We start from the raw sequence: 26,446 nt of genomic DNA, 5'->3' as shown, positions 1-26,446 counted from the left end.
CCAAGCAATGTCAAGGTCTTGGTCCCCCCCCCCCAACTTTGAAATGTTATTTTGCTAATGACATGTAAGGAAAGTGCTTTGTTAAACCCCAAAGCAGTTTATAGGAGTTCTTGTGAAGGAGGAGAATGAAGGTGTCAAAGAGTGCCCTAGAGGGGCGACTGGGTGGCTCAGTTGGTTAACCCTCCAACTCCTGGTTTCAGCTCAGGTAATGATCTCATGTGTCATGAGATTGAGCCTTGAGACAGGCTTCCTGTGCAGTGGGGAGTCTGCCTGAAGATTCTCTCCCTCTGCCCATTCTCCCACTCATGCTCATGCACTCTCTCTCTAAATAGATAAATAACTAAATCTTAAAAAAAAAAAAAAAAAAGCACCCTGGAGAAGAGGAGTTAGGTGTCAGGTAGCCTCAGAGGGGCTGAACTAGGACCACTGAGAGGTAAATATAGGGAGAGGTTTTGTGTACTATGTTTTCTATTTACAGAGCTGAGCAGGAACGGAGTGGTACATTGACAAACAATGAGTGGTCACCCTTGCAGGTATTCATTCAAGCAAAGACTGGAAGGCCTCAACCAGGATGTTGGTGACCGGAGTCCTATGGAAGCAGGAGACTGGATGAGATGGGCTGAGGGCCCTTCCAGTGCTGAGATTCAGTGATTCCAGAGGGGTGAGGGTGAGGGCTATTCTGCATCTTGGGGCTGGCCACTGAATGAAGTGGATGACACCACCACCACCACCACCACCACCACCACCACCACCACCACCACCACTATATATATGTATATAGTACAGCAGCCTTGAAAATAAACCTGTATGTGGCCACATTTTCCTGGGGGTGATTTTATCTTTCAATTTTCACCTATTTTTTTGTTAATGGTTATTGGTTTATTTAGGTTTAAAAAATTTTTTTTCCTCAAGTCTGTTTCGGTAAGTAATACTTTTATAGAAGTGTCATTTTAAAATATATTGGCATAAAGTTGTATATTTTTTATGATTTTTAATATCTACTTTCTCTGGAGTTATGTCCTCTTTTTCATTTCCAGTGTGTTTTTTACTTTTCTTCCCTATCTATCTATCTATCTATCTATCCATCCATCTATCATATAATTGACATATAACATTAATTTCAGGTGTATAACACAATGATTTTATATTTCTATATATTACAAAATAATCACCACAAGTTTAGCATCCATTACCTTGCATAGTTACAAAAATTTTTTCTTACCTTTTAAAATCTACTCTCTTAGCAACTTTCACATATGCAATATAGTACTATTAACCATAGTCACCATGCTGTATATTACATCCCTGTGAGTTATTTATTTTATAATTGGAAGTTTGTGTCTTCTGCCCCCTTCACTTTCTCCTACCCCCTACCTGCTGTCTCTGGCAACCACGAAACTGTTCTCTATATCTATGAGCTTGTGCTTTTTGTTTTTCTTGTTTTTTTTTTAGATTCCACGTATAAGTGAGATCATACAGTATCTTTCTCTGTCTGATTTATTTCACTCAAGATAATGCCCTGGAGGTCCATACACATTGTCGCAAATGGCAAAATTTCCTTCTTTTTTATGGCCAAATAACATTCCTCTGTGTGTGTGTATTACCAAATTTTCTTTATCCATTCATCCACCAATGGACACTTAGGTTGTTTCCATATCTGGGCTATTGTAAATAATACTGCAGTGAACATGAAGCTGCCAATGTCTTTTTGAGTTGGTGTTTTTCATTTTCTTGGATAAATACTGAGAAGCAGAATTGCTGGATATAGGGTAGTTCTATTTTTGATTTTTTGAGGAACATCCATACTTTTTCTATAGTGGCCACACCAGTTTGCATTTGCACCAATATACATTTCTACCAAGAGTTCTCAAGGGTTCCCTCTTCTCTACATCCTTGCCAACACTTATTGCTTGGCATTTTGATACTAGGTGTTCTGGCTGGTATGAGGTCGTATCACATTGTGGTTTGATTTGTATTTCCCTGATGATTAATGATGCTGAGCATCATTTCATGCACCTATTGGCCATCTGTATGTCTTTGGAAAAACGTTTATTCAGATCTTCTGCTCAGTTTTAAGTGGATTGTTTGTGTTTTTGCCATTGAGTTGTAGGAGTTCCTTATATATTTTGGATATTTATCTCTTATCAGATATATGACTTGTAAATATTTTTTCCCATTCAGTAGCTAGTCTCTTCATTTTGTTGATGGTTTCCTTTGCTGTGTAGACCCCATGTCTTTTTTTAATCAGGGAATTTAATTTGTCTGCTATAATGGTTAAACTAAATAGGACTAAAATACATTTTTTCCCCATTCTGCCACCAAATTTCAATAATAGATTCATTTCACTGGGTCTTAACCAGTCAGATTCCTTTTGGCACATAAGAAAGCTGAGGAGTAGTTAAGTGACTTGCCTAAATTTTATAGGGGGTGCTCAGCAGAGCCCAGACTTAAACCTTCTGGCTCCTGTCTCTTGCTCTTCCTAGTAAGCCAGACTGCTCCTGCTGTAGGCATTGAGAAAGCTGTGAAAACCAGGGTACTGAGCAGAACAGAAGTAACACAGAGCCCAGAAGGCTGCCTTTAGGCATGAGTCCTTTCTCTTTGGTAAGCCCCTTGTACGTTGTAGGTGCTCAGCAGATGTTTGTCGAATTAAACAAAACAATCCTGTCAGTACCTGGCACCTAGTTAGTGCTCCATAAATGGGTATTCAATGAAAGCAGCATGACTTTCAAGGGCTTCATGGAACTGACTGCCAAAGCTCAGGCCACATGGAAAGGCCCATGGCTTGTCCACATTATGTTTTCTACTCCTGTATTTGTGGGTAGTTTCAACCCTGGGATGGTAGCAAGGCTTCCTGCATGCTCTGAGACCTCCTGCCTTAACCTCCATTCTGGGCTTGAATGAAGATGAATTTTTCTGAGGCTGCTTCCTACAAACAAGGGTATTGAACCTAACAAGAGCTGCTGGTCATCCAGGTTGAGTCATTAGTAGACAGCAAGCTGGCAGCACCCCTGACACGGGAGCTATGCCATATACGTTTGTGATTAACCGACTGTTGTCTAGCTGTGATCAGCAGAACTCCCAATCCAGGGAGTGGCTGGACTCCAAACCCAGCTCCTTGGAAGTTCCTAATTGGGCTCCACCTGTCAGGAGTTAATAGAGAGAGACTTACTGATATTTTTGAAGTGCAACTTTTTTTGTAACTGGTAAATAGCATATCAGAGCTCTCTCATTTTGCAGCCCAGCCTGCAGCAGGGTATGAAAGGTATTTATAGGTTTCACAACTGTGATCTTACTCCTTCCTTACTGCCAACTAATCCTCCTCTGGTTTTGTCTGTGAATCACCCAGGACTTGAAGTCATTGTGATTGCCTATGAGCGGGGCTTCAGTCATCCTAAAGATTCCTGGATAGCTTGGGAGACAAGTGATGTGCTACAAAAGCTGTTTTCTTCCCTTTTGGTTTAGGCACTTGGTTAAAAAGTGTTAGTAGATGGAATGATATTTAGATTTTTATTCTGTGCCAGGAGTGCTAAGAAAAGATTACTGACGTCAAATGAGCAGTTCTAGGAGTAGAGTGAGTGGTCACAGCTAGAAGCTCCACCAGTCCTTGAAGATGCAGAGACATTTACATCTCTTCAACTCTCAGTGAAGGGAGATAAGATGCCAAGCACAGAATAGTGGTGAAGAGCCCTGATTGTGCAGTGGTGCTAATTCAGTTCAAATTGTGCCTCTGTTGCTCATTAGGTGAATGACATGAGCGAAATCACAAAACTTTTGAACTTCAGTGTTCACATCTATTTTATAGCGCTGATGGTCTAAGTACTTCATTGGGGTGTAGTACGTTCTAAGTGTATACATGGTGGCAACATTATTATGCATTATAGTACTAACTAGCTGTGCAAACTTAGGCAAGTCACCTGAATTCTTGGGCCTCATTTCCTTATTTAAAAGGCATTATTAGAGTAGATGATTCTTTATGTCAGTCAGGGTCCAGTCAGGAGATAGAAATCATGCCAGTTATTTTAACAGAGAAATTACATAAACAATTCTTAACCAGGTTGTAGAGAACTGGAAAGGCAGACAGGGAACACAGAGGTAGCATCTGCAGAGGAAAGGGAGAAGCAAGTTTCCTGGTGAGCAGAGAACCCAACATGGGGCTTGATCCCAGGTCCCTGGGATCATGACCTGAGCTGAAGGCAGATGCTTAACTGACTGAGCCACCCACGCGCCCTGACCCTAAATATTTTAAAATTATTCCACTGTGTGGTGTGTAAACATTTTAATACATATTAATCTAATTGGATCTTCCCAGGAGGATCAAATGCATTAGATATTATCATCTTTTAATGCAGACAAATCTATAAATATTTTCCTTTTGAGTTTATCCATTGTTTTGTGAGTTTATCCCAAACTTCTAAACTCCTTTCTAAAAATTTATGTCATTTTCAGTTTTTAAATGGATTATTTAAACTATCTAGAATTAATTTAGTAAATAGAGTGAGGTGATGATGTAATTTAATTTTTCTCATACAATTTATTTATTGTTCCAGTACATTTATTGAATAATTCTATCTTCCTTCACTGATAATTTTGAGTTTTATACAATGGTGTCTGCTGTTAACAGGTGGCCCTTTCTTCCTATGGAATGGATTAGAAACCTCAGTCTTGGGGAGTGAGCCATTGTCTTTGAACCTCCAGTTCTTGGGTTATCATTTCTCCATAGCTGTGGTTTTCAGGGCTATGGTTTTGCAGAGCTATGGTCTTTCTGCGGAGGTGCCTCTTCCATTGTCAGACACTCTTAAGTTAGCAAATTTTCCTTATCCTGAATACCAGTGGGTCTTCCTGAAACTTCTACCCACTGGTCCTTATGCTGAGTCTAATCCATTCTCAGCTGCCATGTCACCGCCTGGGTCCTTCCTTCTTTTCTTTTCTTTTCTTTTCTTTTCTTTTCTTTTCTTTTCTTTTTCTCTCTTTCTTTCTTTCTTTCTTTCTTTCTTTCTTTCTTTTTCTTTTTAAATTTATTTATTTTGAGATAGAGAGAGAGAGACAGAGAGCAAACAGGGGGCGGAACAGAGAGAGAAAGAGAATCCTCAAGCAGACTCCCTGCTGAGTGCAGAGCCTGATGTGGGGCTCAATCCCAGAACCCCGAGATTATGACCTGAGCCAAAATCAAGAGTTGGACCCTTAACCCACTGAGCCACCCAGGTGCCTCTCCACTGGGTGCTTTCTATGTGTCATTCCTACTCCTTATCTCCAACTATTTACCTCATTTGATGGGTAGGTATTATTACTCCATTTTGCAGAGAACTGGGATTCAGTGAGGTTTATCAACTTGCTTGAGGTCACAGAGCCAGTAAGTGACCCAGTCAGAACTTATGCTCCTTTCTAGCTGACTCAAAAGCCTATACTTTTACCACTACACCATGCTATTAAAAAAAAAAGTTTTTCTTTATTGTGGTAAAATATACATGACATGAAATTTACCATTTTACCATTTTAAGGATTTGTAAGTTTACAGCTCAGTGGTATTAAGTACATTCAAATTATTGTGCAGTCATCAGCTATCTATTTTTCAAGCATTTAAAGACAGCAGGGGCATTTAAGTCTATTGATAGTGGGCCAGAAGATCATTAATTAAGATAATTATCCTACATGTGTGTGGGCCAGTGAATTTCCACTTGGTGACAATGGCTTGGTGAATAGTTATTTGGATATGACTCTAATGCTCATCTGAATTTTGGAGCTTTATTTATATTTATTATCTTTTGTCAGGAACATCATCGTCTCCCAGCTTCAGGAAATTAAACAAGAATATCTTGCTATTATGTTATTAATTACATTCAGCTTTAATTACAATTGCCAACTGATCCCAGCCTGCTAGTTTGACATCTAGGTGCAGCAGGCATACCACAGTAGTGGCAGACAGGTAAATACACCAGAGAGCTTGTGTGGGTTAGCGAATTAGATAAATTAGTGGTGCTAAAGACCTCAGATGGTCCACTTTGGGGGCAGCAGCATGCTGGATTTCTGGGAAGGGTGGGTATCAGGATTCCTCTTAGTTTTCTCTTTACCAGGTTGAACAACCTTGTTTTTCTTCATAAAACACAGAATCCAAAGCCCTTTATTAAATGTACCACTCTCCTGCCTATTGACTAACATTTCTTTCCAAGTGTGGCTTCTGGAATGGAACCTATCACTCCTGTCATGGTCTAGCCAGTGCTGAGCAGAACACACCTGCCTAACTCTGGATGGTATGCCTCCATCCATGCCACCCTAGATAGCATCCTCTTCCCTGCTGGTGCCTTCATGTTGTAGGCTCATGTTAAGCTTGTAGTCCGTTCAAACTCCAAATCTGCTTCATATATATTATTGTGACACTAGGCCTCCCTACCTATGTCCTTGTGAATTGGCTTTTTGGACTTAAGGATAAGACTTTATTTCTTTTCTTTTCTATTCTCTTCTTTTCTTTCCTTTTTCTTTTCTTTTCTTTTCTTTTCTTTTCTTTTCTTTTCTTTTCTTTTCTTTTCTTTTTAAATTTATTTGACAGAGAGAGACAGCAAGAGAGAGAACACAAGCAAGGGGGAGTGTGAGAGGGAGAAGCAGGCTTCCTGCCAAGCAGGGAGTCTGATGTGGGGCTCGATCCCAGGACCTCGGGATCATGACCTTAGCCGAAGGCAGACACTTAATGGCTGAGCCACCCAGGTGCCCCAAGACTTTATTTCTATCAAGGGTGGAAAATATATGCAATGCCCATGCCTATGGACCTTGTTCACATGCAAGGATCTTTTTATTAGCACTTTTCCCCCTGAGCCTGATAGGCCTCAGAATCCTTCTAAACACAATGCTTTAGGGGCACCTGGGTGGCACAGCAGTTAAGCGTCTGCCTTCGGCTCAGGGCGTGATCCCGGCGTTATGGGATCGAGCCCCGCATCAGGCTCCTCCGCTATGAGCCTGCTTCTTCCTCTCCCACTCCCCCTGCTTATGTTCCCTCTCTCGCTGGCTGTCTCTATCTCTGTCAAATAAATAAATAAAATCTTAAAAAAAAAATAAACACAATGCTTTAGTTAGCCATTACCAATCATTTCTCAGAGTTGGTACACAAGTACTTGGTTCGCATGGATTCGTATTATATTTTATTTCATATTTAACCCATCACAGAAAACGATAAATCAGGGTACATTTAGGACTAGAAGACTGGGATGGTGACCAATGTAACAGAGCTTGATAGAATTAATATCACAAATGTTTAAAAAACTAGAACGTTGATTGCAGCAACAGTACAATAGTTTTTAGTATTTAAAAAGCCTTCATTATTTTTGACACATCTAAGGCCTTATTTTGTGAACAGGTTGTGCCAGAAATTTAATCAGTCTGCAAAAATCATGATTGCATTTTTCCTCAGTAATTTAGCTTCTTTCTAATCCCTGCCATTCTGCCTTACCCTGTATAGCTGACTTCAGATTCAGAAGTTAGGGGAGTAGGCACATTGCTTTTTCCCCTCTTTTTTTACTCCCAGGGCTAATGGGACAATATAATATGTTCATCCTTGTTTCCGTCTTCAAATAAAGAAAGATAGGGAATACATGGGGAGGCACTGGGCCAGCAACGGTTTACATTGGTTAGGAGACACTGGGTTGAGACGACATTTGCAATTTTGCAGAATACTCCTGATACTGAAACCCATCTTTGAGATACAAAGTAGCCCCTATATCTGGCAGCCACAGATTGACTGCCAGTTCTTCACCTTTGCAAGGGGCTCAGTAGCTTTCCAGGTTCAGGAAACCAAAGCATCACTGACTTTTTTTTTTCTTTTAAGATTTTATTTATTTATTTGAGAGAAAGTGAGTGAGAACAAGAGCACAAGTGTGGGGGAGGGGCAGAGGGAGAGGGAGAAAAGCAGACCCTGCACAGCAGGGAGCCTGACAAAGGCCTCTATCTCAGATTCTAAGGCCGTGGGATCATGACTTGAGCTAAAGGCCTATGCTCAACTGACTGAGCCACCCAGGTGCCCCTCACTGACTTCTTACATGTATATAAAAAGCATATTGCGGACTATAAAGCAGGGCACAAGTGATCATTCTTTTAATATGCCGTATTTCTTTTAAAATATCTCATCTTGCAATCAGGAGGGGTTTCCTTATGTGCCCTTGACTTGGTGCCATTCTAATGTTGATAGAGGATATTTTCAGAACCTGGTTTCTGAGAACTCTCAATTGTTAGGTGTTCAGGTGGCTATTTACCTCTCCTTCTCTTTCTGATTCTGACCAATGGGTAACACCCATAAGGAATAATAGTCAGAGAGACAAGTGCCACTTGTTTCATAGGTAGACAAGCTCCTGATACCCAAAGTAAACTTTGGTAATAGGTGGATTTGTGAACCTGACTCTAGTGTGAAGTTGAAGTGTATGCTTCTATTACCCAGCCCAAATGTGAGACATTAGATTCACATGCTCAGCCACATGACAGAGTGAGTCAGTGAGTAAAGGCCTGCAGAAAAGATAAAAAATCATTAATCTAGCCACCGGCATACCAGTACTATAGGCCTGCCACACCCACCACATCATAGGTTGAACAAGAAGAATGGCAGGCCTGCCCACCCAGGAAAGACTGTCCAAGGGTGCTTGCCGTGTGGAGCCAAAATGGAACAGTGATCCGTACAGTCATGGTTTGGTAATGATATCCACTAGTAATTGTAGCACACACTAACTGTGTGAGCCATCATACAGTACACTCACTCAAGTGGAACTCGAGTCAGTGGTAGGAGAGACCAGAGCATTCCATTTAATCTTCCTAAAAGGGAAGAGGGGGTAGAAGTCCTTTCATCTACCAGTTGGGACAACAAGCATAAATATTCCTCCCCTCAACAGCATCAGTTTTGAAAAGTAATGCTGGTATGCTGTATCTCGGAAGATGTCTCATTTGTGATCTAATCTAAGGATTGATGGTTGGGGAAACAAGCTTTAAGCTGAAAAGATGTTGGAATTTTGATTGGAGAAAAATACTGTAACTGGAGAACTCTTCATGAATAATCTGCAAGTCAGTCGTTTGTTTATGCAAAGCAGCACGTGTGCCTCTGTGCTGATGGTGCAAATATAGTAATTAATCACATTGAAATGCCAGCCACACACCTAGGATTTGGGGAGAGCCTTCTTCTCCAGGAGTGGGGGTGGGGGACTCCACTTAAAGAGAAACAAATGTATGAGAGACAGGTGTGGAAAGACTGAAAAGTCTGTGACTACTTGGCTTGTGAAAATTATCTTTCCAAAGCAACAACATTTTTGAGGAAAACAAAACTTTTCTCAGTGTGAGGACTTTCTCTTTGTTTTTGTATTTCTTATTGGAATGCACTATGGCAATGTTAAAAAGCCATGAATGAATTTCAAAAATTGCAGAATCGGGCTTAGAATCTGGCTCTCTAACCTATGGGGGACCTTGACCAAGTTACTTCACCTCTCTGACCCTCAGCTTCCTCATTTAGAGTGGAGATAATCATACCTAATAGTCAGGGTTATTAGAGATATTAGATGTATAGTGCCTGGCCCAGAATGAATTGTGATGGTGATGGTATGTTCTTTCCTAAATACTTAATTTTGCATCACAATGGGTGGATCTGCAATCTTTATTTGTGTACAACACTAAATCCAAGAGGATATTTGTTCTTTTATGTGCTCAGAAAAGCTAGGTCAAATTCTAAAGTGGGAATTAGGAGATCATGTTCCAGATAAATCCTTTCTGGTTTGTATTATTGATTTTCCCAGAGAGTTAGATCGTCCAAACATTTGCAGATTCATTGAAGTCTGCATTAAAGTGCCAGATGTGGTTATTATGACAGAATACTGTTCATAGGGAATCTTGATGGATGTTCTGCTCAATGATGACATTCCTGTCAACTGGGGTTTCCAGTAAGAGCCAGACCTTTGAGTGGTAGGAAACATAAACTAGTGAAATTCTACAATTGAACCCCATTTCCATCATTGTTCTTAAGGATCTATTGTCATCTGAATGCATTACCTTAAAAGAGGCTTTGTGTATGTCTGGGGCATGGATGGGAATGGGTGGGTCATTATATCTACACAGGAAGGCCCAGTGAGGATTTTGAACTAGGCCCACTCACTGGCTCCTGGGAAGACCTGGCTGGAGATGCTAGCAGAAAGTCCTGTTTAACATCTAGAAGACTATAGCTACAAGCAATAGAAAAGGGTCTTGTATGTAGTAACACAGGCTAGGTCTAATTAATATACCTAACAAATACTGTGCTGGACACTTAAGGCTACAGAAATAAATAAGAAATATTCCCTGCCTTCACGAATATCTTGGGCTTGTGGGAAAGACAAATAAGCAGAGTTATGGAATAGTTGATAGAAGTCCCAAGGGAGTGTCATGTGCATGGGAGTAGCATCTAGTCCAGACTGGTCATAGGGAATAGGCTATGGAAGTTATCCCAGTGGAGGTGAGCTGAGGAAGAGTAGAAGTTTGCCAGTAATTCCAAAGAGAGGGACCAGGGTGTGTAAAATCTAAGACAGGATGGTCCAATCTGGGATTGTTAGTAGATTAGAATGGCCAGAGCTTAGAGATGAGGGTGGAGGCAAGTGGTAGGAGTAGTGAAAAATGAGGCCAGAAAGATAAGTAGATAGTCCTGAAATGGGCCAAAGTAAATAAGATAATTTAATATATGACAAAAATGGAATTTCAAATAAGTGAGGAAAGAAGAGATTGTTGGAATAAAGGATTCAGTATAACTGTCTAAGCATTTGGCAAAAATAATATTAGATCCCCTAGTGCACACCTTTAACCAAAATTAGTTTGGAGACAGCTTTAATTTTCAATATGAAAACTGAAATTTTAAAAGTACTAGAAGGAGGGGCGCCTGGGTGGCTCAGTCGTTAAGCATCTGCCTTCGGCTCAGGGCATGATCCCGGCATTCTGGGATCGAGCCCCACATCAGGCTCCTCCACTGGGAGCCTGCTTCTTCCTCTCCCACTCCCCCTGCTTGTGTTCCCTCTCTCGCTGGCTGTCTCTCTCTCTGTCAAATAAATGAATAAAATATTAAAAAAAAATAAAAGTACTAGAAGGAAACACTTATATATGATTATATGATACCACAGTAAAAATTAACAGGCATATGAGTATTTGGGAAAAGTATTTCTAACATATCTCTTATTGAGTATAACTATAACTATAACTATAACTGAGTTGATATCCGTAGCCTAGTGGATATTAGCAATGTAAATAACATAACACATAACTTCTTATCTGTTAATTATAGACCAGTCTATGAAAATTTAAATTTATTTATTTTTATTTTTTAAAGATTTATTTGAGAGAGAGTGTGGGGCAGAGGGAGAAGAAGAGAGAAACTCAAGCAGACTCTGCGCTGAACACAGAGCCCAACGTGGGACTTGATCCCACGACCCTGAGATCATGACCTGAGCCGAAACCACAGTTGGATGCCCAACTGACTGGGTCACCCAGGATCCCCTAAATTTATTTTTAAATGTGACATATGTACAAGTGAGTCAGATTTATTTGGAAGAAATATGCACTTTTTTTTTCTGGGTAATTATGACCTCATAGCATTCACAAATATGGGTATAGCTGAGGTTACCTGAAACAATATCTCTACTGTCCCTGCACACAGTGGCTCTGCATTTTACAGATCAAGAGTAATCTTTGTGGATTTTTAATTTGCTCTGGATGAGGGATTTCACATCAAAATGACCCGTGTGTCTTTTTGCAGTGACCCTTCATTTCGATTGCTATACGAAGTGACTCAGTCTTGGTAAGATTCTGTTGAACATATTTTCAAGTGAACCATCAGGGAGTCTGCGTCTCCATTGCTCACCAATGAACAGTGTGCCCTACCCTAGCAGAGAATGATGCTTTGTCTGATTTGTTCACATATATAAGAGAGAATAAGATAAATACTCCCTGTCTATCTATCTATCTATCTATCTATCTATCTATCTATCTTCTATCTATCTATGTTTGAATAGCTGATGCTTTTGAAAAAGCACTGAACAAAAATTCCATACTGTAAAGTCTTCTAGATATTAGGGTGAGTTTCCCCATCCAAATCTAGGCATACTGAGTTAAAGGAGAGCAGGACTAAAAATACTCTGGTGCATCTGGAACACAGGGATCCTCTGGGATTTGGCTTATTTGCCACATCCCAATCATAATGATGTTGAGCATGAATTTTGTTCCCCAGGATGTTGAGTCCTTAAATAAATTCTTCTCACCCTTAGGATTTGTTTATTTATTTTAAGAAATCCCTCCACGTTTATGAATTCAACATATCACAAAAATTATACATATTTCCAACAGAGATTAAAACAGTCATAAAGACATTGTCTCTAAGAGAAATAGGAGGTGAGTGAGGGTGGGGCATGATTCCTTGAAATTAGTTTTCATTTCATTATTTTAAATGTAAAACCCTTGGGAATGGTATATGTTGACCAGTAGTTTCATGTTTTTCTGAATGCCATTTAACAGATAAATCAAGGGACATGGGAATTTCAATCAGAACAACTGAACATTATTGACTGCCCTTGGTATGTTTAAATAAATGCAAAGAGGAGTTGAAGGAGAGATGATTGTATATAATAAGAAAATCCGTCTCAACTCTCAGATCAGAGGAATCATGAAATTTTGATGGTAATGGAGAATTTACTTTATACCAATAACTATGCTATTTGGGTTCATATGCTATTCCCATTTCCCCCAATTATCTTGTTATTCCCCAGCTTTAATATATGTTTAAGTAAATTAATTTTCAACAACAACAACCATGCAATTTAAGTGTAATCCCAACCGAGACTGAAAATGAAACCAATCATGGGGATTGGCTCATACTAGTCACTGTATGTCATAAATATCTAAAAGTGGACTCTCTTAGGCAAGTGCAGATGAGCAAGGTCATTTCTAACCATATATGGAGCACTAACCATATATGGAACTTGTCTATGGCAGGTGCTAGGCTGACATCACTCTGTCCTCTACAGGAGTGAGCTGAGTATGTGTGTGGGAGAGAGGCGGTGTGGGTTGTATAGGGCAATAGGGAATAAAGAGCCTAAACAGAATTGTTAGAGCTGGTCAGCCCATTTTGGGGAGCACTGGGAATGACTGGATGACTAGAATGGGCCCTTTGGTGGTGATTTTTAAATGCCAGGTTGAGAAAGTCACACTTGATTAGAAAGGAGCATTATCAGCTCTTAAGTGGTGGGAATGGCATAAACAGAATGAAGAGAGAGACAGGTATTGGTGGCAAAATTGAATTTTCTTTCCCTCATGATTAATTAAAGCACTTAGTAAGGGCTCAAGGCTAGATCTCATAAAGGAATGCCTAATTCACAATATACTTTTTTTTTTTTAAAGATTTTATTTATTTATTCGACAGAGATAGAGACAGCCAGCGAGAGAGGGAACACAAGCAGGGGGAGTGGGAGAGGAAGAAGCAGGCTCATAGCGGAGGAGCCTGATGTGGGGCTCCATCCCATAACACTGGGATCACGCCCTGAGCCGAAGGCAGACGCTCAACCGCTGTGCCACCCAGGCGCCCCCACAGTATACTTCTAAATACTGTTTAACAGATGAATCATGAATTGATACACTTGCTAATTTGACCCTTTTTACTTGTCAGAGGAAGGCCAAGGGGTTGAATCAACCATCTCAGCTTGTCTGAAACTGGAGCTATTAGGTGGATGTCACCTTATAGATTATTTATTTGTGCCATTTCATTTTCAGATGAGGCAGCTGAGACCCCGAGAGATTAAGAAACCTGTTTAAGCCTCCAACTTGCTCCCTTATTCCCGTGCAGTTCTCTGGTAGAAGGACACAGTTTCAGTCCGGGCTCCCTGTTTCTCTCTCTCCAATCCTACTTACATTATAATTTTGGCTGACCTTAGTATCCATGAGGATGATGGGTTCTGTCCTGTCAGTTTTTGGACCCCCATTTTCTCCCATGATCTTTTTCTTCACCTGTCTCAGCTACCCATTTCTCTAGCACACCTGAGATATTATCATTATGCATAACTGGTTACTGGATCCTAAGGGGATGATAATTATAAGTGAAACTCCCTATGGAAACCCCCTTGCCTTCTAGGTGCTTTCAAAGAGTCAGAGATTAATACATAGGGAGCAAAGTATTCTCATGAAATAATTTCTCTTTGTGATGGATGCTTAGATGGAGAAATATAGCAAACACGGAAGTACTTAAGGCAGAAAGGATCTAAGACCTAATGCATGAAAAACAGAAAAACTACCACCTGCTCTATAGTAAGTAATGCCTTATTGAAATACAATGTCAGTAATAAAGGCTGATTTGGTTAGTTCATGCATTTCTATTTAACATTCCCTGGAATGCTCTTTCCTGAGAGCTAATTGTTGGAGCCATGGAAATAACACTTTTACATCTTTGATTTTAATTTTGTGTTCTGCTTGCATGGATTTTTAAGGGTTGGTTCTCATTTCACTAGGATTTTGGTAACTCTCAGTGCCTCTAACAGAAGTCAATGTGCATCGAAAATAGAAGACAAATCTTTACTTGTTACCAAGGAAAGGGTTAAATGTCAGCACTGGATCTTGGACAGTTGTGCATGAGTCTTGCAAGGAAGTGCCCAGTATAGGGGGAGGTAGAACTGGGAGAGCAGTCCTCCTAGGAAACTGCAAGAGGAGGTGCTCAGGCAGGTAGAGGATTCCAAATCCACCAGTGTTGTGGAGCAGTGTGATGTAGGCGTGCTTCAGAGCTTAGGCTCTGGAGTGAGCCAGAGCTGGATTAGTGTCCCAGCTCTGCCTTTTTCTAGCTTTGTGATCCTTGGGCAAGTCACTTTATGAGCCTCAGTTTCTCCATCCCATGTAATAGGGGTTAAAAACTGTACCAACTTCATAGGAATGTCATATTAAATGAGTTAATGCATATAATGCTCTTAGCAAGTGCCTGGTACAATAGAGAGCTTGATAGATATGATGATGATGGTGATGATAATGGGAACAGATAAGGATCTTTGTTCGAAGAATCTGCCAAACCAAGGAAGCAAATAGGCAGCAGGTACCTGGCAGAGAGGGTGACCATTATATCCCCAGGCTTAGGTGCCTAGGCAAGGTCCACCAGCATCCCGACGGATTGTTTCCAGTATCCTAAGGACCAAAGTTCTCTGTCCTCTGCCCTACTGGGTGGGCTAGGGTTGTTCAGTATGTGCCAAACATGGAGTCCCCCCATGTGATTATTTGTGGAAAGCTCAGTTTCCCCTCGCACAGTGCTTCTCAGTCCTGGCTGCATATTATAATCCTCTGGGGCTTTCACAATAAACTAATGCCTGGGCCCCACCTCTCAGACACTGTGCTATAATTATTCAGGGGGAAAATTCAGGCATTAGTATTTTAAAAGCTCACTGGTGGATTCTAATGTGCAGGCCTGCTTGGAAACTACTGACCTAGCAGTTTAACATGTAAACTAAACATTGTTTTAAGCAAGAGAATCAGTAAACATTTAGTAGCAATATAATTTCCAAACCCATAATTATTTAATAACCGGTTGGAATAATTGGTTCTTCTGTTTGACCTCTTTCCAGCATTTGACACCACCGACTCCTCCCTTCTCTCTGAAGCTTGTTCCTCACCGGATTTCCCTCTCTCTCTTTCCTCTTCACCTCCTGCTGCCCAGCAGGCTCCCTCTCAGTCTTTCAGCAGCATCCTTCACATACACTTTGACTGTTTAGAGTTTCCTGGGGTCTACCCTTGGCATGCTTTTCACTTGTTCTAAAGCCTCTCTGATTTAACTCCCACTCCCAGCTGCCACCACTGCCTGTATCCCAGTGTTTTCTAGTCCTGGAGTTTTAATTGTCCATCTGTCTTGAAATCTGGGTGTGTAAGTTCCAGCCATTGACCTGGATGTTCTGGGCCACCTAGACTGCAGCTGTATGGCAGTCTTTTTATTTATCCCTAAATGCCTTAGGGCAATTCCTCACTTTAAAGCTTTCTTTACATTCCTTCTTCTTCTTCTTCTTCTTTTTTTTTTTTTTGAATTGCAAGGTACAATTTTAATACAAGCAAATATAAGTGTATATTGTTTGGGAATGTTTCCATATGTGATAAATGAAAATAAAGCAGGGAAATATTATGTTTTACCTTTTGATGTTTATTTCTAAATCAACTGTATTTTTTCAGATAATACAGTTTTAACTATACTTCTTTTTTAAACTATGTTTTTAAAATTTTTTTGAGACCTTAGGGCCCCACAGTGTTTTGTACACCTTCTTAATAACACATATATTCTTTAATTTTAGGATGTAAGAGTCTATACAGGTTGTAAATGATCAATTATGTTGTTCTAAATGTTTTTACTGATGTCTGGTATTATTTACCTATCAGTAAGTGAAAAAGATATGTTTAAATTTTATGCTGGTGGATATGTAAATTTCCCCCTGTAGTTCTATCACTTTTGTTTTTTGTATTAATTAATTAATTAATTAATTTATTTTACATTCCTTCTTAATCTCCTCTGTCCTCACTCCCAGAGGATCACCTTGTTCCACCAGCCCTCCTTCCCAATTATAGGCTCTAAAGTGTGAAATTGACTAATGTCCCCCCATTTCCAACTATCACTAACTTTATCAAATAAAGGCCCATCTTTACCTTGTTTCTTCTTTTCTCAGATGAAGGGCTGTGCCACTTGCTTTTCCAAGGCCAGCCTCTCCACTTGGGTTCTGGATCCCATCTTGCTGACTCTTTTCATTTAGAGATTGAATCAATACTTATTATTTACCATTTGCTAGGCATTGAACTAGGCAGATAATACAGCAGTGCACAAGCCACACTGAGTCTCTGCGTATGTGGAGCTCATAGTCTAGTTGAGGAAGATAGAAAATGTACAAAGTAACAGTTATATGATGTATCATGTGGTGATAAATGCTAGAAGAAAAATAAAGCCATGTAGGGTTTGAGAGAGTGACTGGGATTATAGTTTTCTGTGGTGTGGTCAGAACCCTGAATGAAGTGAGGGACATCTGGGGGTAGAGGGAACGGGTGGCACACAGGCAGGCACATGCTTGGAGTTGGAGGGACAGCATGGGGGTCAGAGGAGTGGAACAGTGGAACAGAGAAGTAGAAGATAAAATAAAAAGTAAAAATAGGGTCAAGCTTATAGCCAGACAAACAATCCAAACAATACCCTACTCTAGCAGGATTACATGTTACTTGTGTATGGGGACTGAATTTTGTTCATTTTTTTTTCTCCCCGGTACCTAGCCCAGTGCCCAGGACATGGTAGGTACTCTGTAAATATTGATTGAAAGCCTGACTGCATTTTGTATTCCTCAATTAACAATGAATACAAAAGATAACAATATAGCGAGATCATGCTGTATTTATAAGTATTTAGCATATTACCAGGGTAGATTGTGAATATGTATCAAAAATGGACTATTGAGACAGAATTCCTGAGGGAAATACAAAAATATCACCCTAGTTCTTTCTTGAAAAAATACAAATTTGATTTTACCACTATTATTAGAATCCAATAAATATTCATCCTTTTTCCCTCCGGGGGGCTCCCAAGCTTTCTGCAAGTGAAATGAACACTAAATGTGCCCAGTAAATCACTCTGATTGTTTCTACCCTGTAGCCAGAATGGAGATCTTAATTGGTTGCTTCTTTTAACAGCTTAAAGATTCAAATAATGTTAGATTTTTTAATCCCCAAAACTAGAGGAGTCAGGGTAAATTATCCTTGTACTACCAAACTCCCTGTGAAGAAGTTAACAGACTGCTCTTCCTGAGACAACCCCCCCCCCCCAGCCCCGGGCAAAGTTCAAAGTCCTAGAGCTCTCTAACAACACTCACTGCTTGTACCAACCAAATTGTGGATTCCTGTTAAGGCAGCACCTGGGCCTCTTAACTCACCTTGAGAGGTGCAGGATCCCATAAGAGTATCTCCAGTTAGGGGAGGCATCAATCTCAATGGCCAAAGTGCGCAGTCAGTAAAGCTCAGTGTGAATGAGTTTACAGGCAAAGCTTCCTTTTCTCCAATTAACTCTCCTGGTATTTCTGTCCCTGATAGCACCCATGACCCCATCTCCACACTGGCTCCAGGGAAGCCCGGGTTAGGGAATGTGCTTGGCTTGGTATCAATCCGTCATGGCCAGGCAAACAATACAAACAATACCCTACTCTAAATATGGAGCACAGAACAATCGAGGGTACGAGTGGTGACCAACGATGCTACAGACATGAAGATTGGGCCTTCTGTATCCTTTTCCTTGAGGATAATTAACTGTTTTTTTTTTTTTTTTTTTTAAGATTTATTTATTTGAGAAAGAGAGAGAGAGAGCAAGCACGAGTGGGAGGGACAGAATGCGTCGAGAGAGAGAATCTCAAGCAGACTCTGCGCTGAGCATGGAGCCCGATGTGAGGCTTGATTTCATGACTCTGAGATCACGACCTGAGCCAAAACCAAGTCAGATGCCTAACCATCTGTGCCACAGGAGCCCTGGAGAACTAACTGTTCTAATTCATAGCTGAAAAAAGGCATGTTACCAAAACAAGTTGCTGATGATGTAATCCAAGGCCAACCTTGCCAAACTCAGAGTAACCTGAGTGCATCCATCTTTTTCAGGTAAATTAACATAACTGGAGTTAGGATTTCAACTCAAATGGCAGAGAGATGGAGCAATCTACAGTATTATACAATTTGTGCATGATTTAGTAGTTGGAGAGCAAATCATATCTGCAAAAGAAGAAAATGCAGGCGTTTGAGTAAAGTGGCAGTGAGCTTAGCACTTAGGCATGCTGTTAATATGGTATGTTGCAGTGATTTGGTTAAGTCCCTCCACCCCCACCACTTTTCTTTTTTTAACTTAAATCAGTTTCTTAGAACTAAAAGGCATCCAGTTTAGCAAAAACAGCAGGAAATTGCTTTAGAAAGATATACTTCTTCATCTTAGGAAGTGTGTTTTAAATTCTGAAGTAAATAGGCCATATAGTTCTTCCCTTCCATAAGGAAGGATACAGTGACCACATCAGCAATGAGGCCTGAGGTCATCTTGCCTGGGGGCAAGTTTTGAAAGTTAATGAAAAACCCCTAAATCGAAGTTGTAAATTGTAAGGTTGAAACATCCTAAACATTTTGCGTAACAGGCATTTTCTGCAAGCAGTCAAAGCAATCAGTCCCTAACTGGGGGTCCTGGGGGTCAAGGGGTCCTCCCTGTTTCACAGATGGAGAAAGAGAGCGTAGAGTTTAGAAAGGCTTAGAGTCATGCCTTGTCACTGCTGAAGATGCTCTCCTGGGTAGGGGGGTGGGAGGGGGAGGCAGAAAGCCTCTTTCCAGCAGAGTCTAGTATGAACTCAAAATAATTTATCTTAAGAAATGAAAGTGCCACTGACATTCAAGAAATAAAAGATCTAGTATGCATGCAAGAATCAGGATAACTGGCAAGCAAATGAAGCTTGGCCTGGGACTTCTCTAAATGAGTTTTACATAGCCTTGTCAATCCTTGTGAATCTCTTGTTATATAAACCCACTCACCTGATCAACAGAAACAGGAGAGTCCAGATGTTAGGGGATGGTGTTCCCATCAAAGAAGCTGCCCCAGCTTTGAATATACCAACACAGTCTGAAGCGACGCTGAGCAACACAAAAAACAAAAACAAATTCCCCCCAAACCAGACCAAAACAAAACACCAACCAAACATATCACAAGCAACTAAGAATATTTTCTAAAGCAATTAACTGTCCCATCACTTACCCCGGCACCTCTCCCTGGCTCAGAATTCTGAGAACTTCAAAAAATTGTGCTGAGTAAGGAGGTACCATTGCTTAATCAGGTCTTGCCAATTATTTTGCCTGATTTAACTTTTTTCTACCTCACTGCCCCTTTCCTGTGGCACTGTGGGCTTCACTCCGCTTTCCAGTGCCAGCCTGCAGTATAAGGGAGTGGCCAAGCTGCACTGGACAAGTGGATACATTTGTTTCTGGACAAGCTACGTACCACCTTTGGCAAAATTATAGGTCATTATGATGTCTTCAAAGTAGAGACAGTCAGAGTTGCATGTGAGTAGTTATTGATGAATGGACAGCCCCTGAGACATGGAACAATAAATATTAAGTGGCAGTGGAACAAAGCTAGGAATTAATGGAAGCAAGTAATTTGTATAAAAATTCTAACCTTCCTAAGTCATAATCTCCTAGGAAGCAATATTTAGTAGCCTCCATTGTGCCTTTGACTTTGTCATAGTGGGCACCTAGAAAATGTCTATTGATTTGGCTTGAGAACCATTTTTATTCAATAATAATGGAAATAAACTGGTTTTATACTTTTTTCGAGGGGGGTCAGATTCGGGCAGGACCTCTAAACCCCCATTTGTTCACATTGGCATTTTCCCTTTCCCCTTAGCCAGTGAGAGAAGGAAGTGAAACTTGAAAGATGGCATAGCAAACAAGGAACAATAATTAGATAAAATGATATCAACAATCATTCTAATTTCAATTTTAATTTTATAAATTTAGACAGGAATAATGAAATGTTTCATTAGCCATCAGGCAAACTGAAAATAGATTTAAAAATATTTATAATTTAAAAATATTTACAATTCATCTATTCAGTTTGTAATTGTTGAGAATCCAATATGTTCCAGGCAGTGTGTTAGCTCTGGATGTTATAAGGCTGAACATGACATACAGGATTTCTACACTCAGGGAATTTAGTGACAAATAGAAAGCCTGAGTCCAGTAACCGCATTGAAGAGGGAATGATGCTTCTCCCATTTTATCTTCATTACTTGACCTACAGCTCACGCAATTCACTGCATGCTTCACTGTGACTCACACAATTCCTTTTATTTCCACTCATTACTGAAAAATACTGCATTATGAAGTAAATGTTGATGAAACTATTGTGCTTACACAATTCCTTGTATTTTTTTTCATTACCGGAAAACACTGCATTATAGAATTAAAGTTGCTATCATACATGACTATGTCGTTAAATCGCATTTGCTTTGTATTTAATTTTTCTCTGATTGGGCTTCTCTTCCCTGTGCCTCTAATTCAGAATCAATGAACAAGTGTTTAGACCCAAACATACTCCCAGTAAATGGTGAGGATATTTAACAGCTCTATAAATGGGTAAATATAGGACACTACATACTTAGTAAGCAGGGATGCTGATTTTCAATAATCTCTGTATTGAAAGGATTTTCCTTCATTCACCAACGGTAAGCTCATTATACAGAGATATGAGTGAGGTCATAATACTACCTCGGATGGCCACTACTGGAAAAAAAAAAAAAAAGAAAACTGAAATAATCTTTTGGCGAAATTTGAAGTAGCTATTGCTTGGAGTTGATAAAAAAAATGGAATAAGTACTTGTGTATCTAGGTTCTGCTTTGTTATGCTTTAGGAAAGTGCCGATTCATTTATGTTTTGGTCAAGGTCTGATGTGATGCTGAATCTTCATCCTATGCTGTTGTCTGTTTTACTGTTGTTTCACAATTTGGTTACATGTCAGTGTGCTTACCATATGTATCAACCATATGTATCACCACAGCACCGAACAGCAACGAAAGTCACACAGTAGACTACAGAATATACATTTACATAAGGTGACTTAAACATATTAGTTTCTCTCATATCTTTATTAATAAGGATTGACAGATTAGTTATTCATAAACTTTGAATTTGGCCAAGGGAATTATTTGGAATGGGGGGCTCAGAGCTAATAAATTCTGCATTATCTTATAGCATGTTAGAGCTGGAATACTAACAATAAAACCACCATATATCTAATGCTTAGCCATATGCCAGGCATTGTGCTAAGGGTTTCACATGGATTGTTTCATTACAGTAAATATCCTTACCATATCCCTATGACTTATATATTACAGTCCCCATTTCCCAGATGAGAATGCCAAGGCTTCTTACTTGCCCAAGTTTACCTAGCTAGCAAAAGCAAGGACCCAAATCTCTTTCATTCTAGAGCTCATGCTGCTGGCTACTCACTATGCTTTTTCTCGTGGCTGTCAGAGAACTTAGAGATTTACTCCAACTGAAGAACCAGAGGTGCAGGAAAATTAAATGACTTAGCCAAGGTCCCCTTGTTAGTAGCACATTTGGGGCCATGACCCAGATCTCTTCATGTCCTTTCTGCTCATGGTGAAATAGAAGAACTGGGCTGTAGGGGCCACTACATCTTTTCCTTTATCCATATGCTAAACTCTGAAGTCACCCTGTACTCTTCTTCTCTTACATTCGGTTGGCCAGTAAATACTGTTGATCCCTTTAACACAATGTCTTACATGAGGTAGAGCTCATTTGATAGAATGGTTACGAGTCAGGCTCCACAGTCAGATTTGAGCTGATTTTAAATCTTAGCTCTGCCACTTGCCTGCTGGGTGATTTGGGGCAAATTAATTAATCTCTCTGTGCATCAGTTTTTTTCATCTTGAAAATGGAAATAATAATGTTGTCTACCTTATATTTATTTATTTTTTAAATGATTTTTCATTATATTATGTTAGTCACCATACAGTACATCCCCAGTGTCCGATGTAAAGCTCGATGATTCATTAGTTGCGTATAACACCCAGTGCACCATGCAATACGTGCCATCCTTACTACCCATCACCGGTCTATCCCATTCCCCCACCCCCCTCCCCTCTGAGGCCCTCAGTTTGTTTCTCATAGTCCATAGTCTCTCATGTTTCATTCCCCCTTCTGATTACCCCCCCTTTCTTTATCCCTTTCTTCCCCTACCAATCATCCTAGTTCTTATGTTCCATAGATGAGAGAAATCATATAATTGTCTTTCTCTGCTTGACTTATTTCACTGGTTTTTAGGATTAAAAGCATATGGAGAGAAGTCATACCCTGCCTCAGGGAGCACAAAAAACTTGGCTCTTGTCCCTAAATCTTTCTTATTGAAAACAAAACATCTTTGTGTGTTTGCCAAAAGAATTTTGGTGAAACAAATAGTCGATTGGTATTGTTTTGTTCTGAAGCCCAGGATTTTCTTTCAGCCTGTAAGTACCATGTTTTATGCCCTTCTAATTCTGGATGTTTGGGTATTTTGTGAGTGTATTTTGTTATTACTTTTTAAAGATTTTATTTATTTATTTGAGAGAACGAGAGAGAGAGAGAGAGAGCACAAGCAGGGGGTAGGGGCAGAGGAGAGGGAGGAGCAGGCTCCCTGCTGAGCAGGAAGCCCAATTTGGGGCTTGATCCCAGGACCCCGGGATCATGACCTGAGCCAAAGGCAGACGCTTAACCAACTGAGCCACCCAGGTGCCCCATGAGTGTGTTTAAAAGTGTGTGTGACCAAATGAAAATAAAGCAGGGACCATGAACATTAAACAAACAAACAAACAAACATAGAACAAAAACAAAAAAGCAAAAGAAAAAATGTGTATGGAGTACTTACGATGCCTGGTGCAGCATATGCTCACAATAAATATTATTCACACAACCTTTCCCTTTCTTAGCCTCAACCCTGGTCCAGATCATCATTGGCCTACATCTGAACAAGAAAGAGTCCCTCAGGAGCACCTGGGTGGTTCAGTCAGTTAAGCATCCAACTGTTGGTTTCAGCTCAGGTCATGATCTCAGGGTTGTGAGAATGAGCCCTGGAGATCCAGTCCCACATGGGGCTCAGTGCGCAGAGGGGAGTCGTCTTGAAATTCTTTCCCTCCTCTTCTTTCCCCTCATCCACTCCTGTGCTCTCTCCTTCATTCTCTCTCTTAAATAAATAAATAAATAAATAAATAAATAAATAAATAAATAAATAAAATCTTAAAAAAAAAAGAGTCCCCTCACTAGTCTCCTTGCCCCTGTCTTTTGCACTACTATGAGATGAAACTATACTTTATCATGTTCTCTTGTTCAAGAACTTAATGGCAGATAGCATTATATCCAAACTCTCCAAGCTTGTAGGCAATGCCCCACATAACTGAATTCTTTAGCCTTTGCCATGAGTTTTGCCAACTGTACCACAAGACTGTCCTCACTTCAGACATCAGCCACAAGTCTGGTGGTCTCTGGACCATCCTCACTTCAGATCAGCTGGTTACATATTTGAGGGTCCCCGTAATCACCCTCAGTTTTGATAATTTGCTAGGATGACTACAGACCTCAGGAATGTTATACTTACTATTATAGTTTTATTACAGCAAAAAGATACAAATTAAAATCAGCCAAGGAAGAGACATATAGAGTCCAGGAGGGCTCCAAATGCAGAGCTTCCTGAATTCTCTCCCCATGGAGTCATGGACAACATTACCTCCTCCCAGTAACCATATGTGATAATATACATGAAGTATTGCCAGCCAGAGAAGCTCACTTGAGCCTTTGGTGTCCAGAGTTTTTATTGGGGCTTGATCGATCACAGGCTGCTTGTGTGATTGACCTTTAGTCTCCAACTACTCCCAGATGTCAGGGTAATACCTTTAGTCATCATTTCCTCTGGAGGTCATAGCATATTGCATGCCCTGAGGGCCCATCACAAAGCACAGTGTTAGATTGTTAGTGGCCAAAACTTGCAAACAACAAAGACCTGCCTAGTAGGCAAGATATTCCAAAGGCCTAGAGATCAGTTCCTAGTAGCTGAGGGCTAAGGCCAGACCTCTCTTTAGGTAAAGTTAATTCTTCACTGCACAGCCTTATTTTCCATTGATCTTCTATAGAACATTGTCGGCCAAATAAGGTAACACCCAAACCATCCCACACTTCCCAGGAGTTCTTTTACCTGTAATATTTGTTCCTTTACTTCCAGTATGCTTAAGTGTTACACTTTTTACGAGGCTTAGCTGAAGTCTCACTTGCCCCCTGAAACTTTATTTGCCCCAAGCTTTCCTAATCACCCAGTTGTCTAACTAGTCAGTTGTTTGCTTTGTGTAGCCCTGTAGTGTGGCTTATATTTATGGACTTCCCTGAGCCTTATATCTCTCTCTAGCCCAAGTGTCCACCGCAAAGTAATTGCTTATTAATATTGATGATAATTTTCCTAGTGTCTAAGGCATTCAGTGAAAATTAGGCACCATTATTAGCTGTTTCTCATTGTTTCTGAGTACTTGGGCTCTAATTAAGATAAGTTGCTACGTAAGTGAGTCATTAGACCCTAGATAATCATTCAAATTGAGCATCAGAATGTTTGCAAGTGAAAAAATAAATGGTAGATTGACATTTGTGGACCTTAGTATTTCCCCCAAAACAAAATGATCAAAAATGTTTCCCAGAAACAAGAACTTTGTGCTAGACTGGTTTGGCAGTTATTTTTACTGTGGTTTGTTCCTTATGACCCCTGGTGACTAAGAATCTGGAAAAGATGGACAAACCCCATTCAGAGAGCCCTTTTGAAAAATAATTGATGTTTTAAATGCCAGTGCTTTAAGGGGTGCCTGGGTGGCTCATTCGTTAAGCATCTGCCTTCAGCTTAGGGCGTGATCCCGGCGTTCTGGGATCGAGCCCCGCATCAGGCTCCTCTGCTGGGAGCCTGCTTCTTCCTCTCCCACTGCCCCTGCTTGTGTTCCCTCTCTCACTGGCTGTCTCTCTCTCTGTCAAATAAATAAATAAAATCTTAAAAAAAAAATGCCAGTGCTTTAAATAAAATTAAATTAATTATAAATCAATCAATCAATTAATTAATCCCCAAATCCCAGGATTTTGCACTTAGTTAGGCAGTATCACTGTCTGCTGTGTAGACAGATGAAGTTTTTTTGCTGCTGGGTAGACAAATTCCCTCACCCCCATCAAAACAAAGAAAGGCTTTACCAAAATGTCTGAGTTATTGGCTTTATTCAGTTATGGTCTCAATGTGTTTTTTGTTTAGACCATGCATCGATTGTCATGACAACGGTGTGTGTGTGTGTGTGTGTGTGTGTGTGTGTGTGTGTGTCTGCTAACTGGTATCTGGAAACAGCACCTTCAGCATGCAGGCAGAAATAAAGTCGGTGTGCTGAGCAGAGAGTGTCTCCCTATCCATTCAAACAACAATGCTGGAAAAGGTTAAAAACATGGTTTAGCATCACCTCTTAAATTAAAATTCCAAACAATCAGCTATTCTCTCCAGCAGAGCAGAGCAGTCATACATTAAAGGTCAATGTCTAAGTGTCTAAGTTCTCATTCTTTATTATATCAGTGCCCATTACAATTCCACCATGTTCTGATCCTGCTCACCCTTCTTTACCAACCTTCTGTCCTCTAACTTCTCCATCGACATCTCTTGGAGGAATCTCTAATGGCGTGGATCGCCACTCTGGGGAACCACTTACAGATTAATACCTAAAGCTTCTGAGATTTTGTCACATTTCTCTAAAGAAGGTTAGCTTTTTCAAGAGAGGTCATTCATCTTTGATCCAGGAAATCCATTTTGTTCACATTGAACCTAGGACTTGATCTTTATATATTTTCTATATCTTTGGAAGCTTTGCTGACTCTTCCAAGCTACTGGGATGCTATTCCATATGT

At 40.2% G+C, this 26,446-nt stretch overlaps 1 protein-coding gene across 1 annotated transcript in view; it reads left to right on the top strand.

The window, feature by feature from the left end:
• NDUFB6 (NADH:ubiquinone oxidoreductase subunit B6) overlaps nt 1–26,446 on the top strand; it is a 251,056-nt gene that overhangs the window by 23,446 nt on the left and 201,164 nt on the right. Inside the window, exon 5 of the mRNA XM_057313509.1 lies at nt 18,291–18,606. The gene's annotated coding sequence lies outside the window, so the exon portion shown is untranslated. The remainder of the gene's footprint in view (nt 1–18,290; nt 18,607–26,446) is intronic.

This window comes from Ursus arctos, unplaced genomic scaffold, assembly GCF_023065955.2.
Source record: "Ursus arctos isolate Adak ecotype North America unplaced genomic scaffold, UrsArc2.0 scaffold_18, whole genome shotgun sequence".
In the NCBI taxonomy this organism is placed as follows: domain Eukaryota; kingdom Metazoa; phylum Chordata; class Mammalia; order Carnivora; family Ursidae; genus Ursus; species Ursus arctos.
Note: the sequence above shows the minus strand (reverse complement) of the source record. Positions and strands in the feature narration are given on the sequence as shown.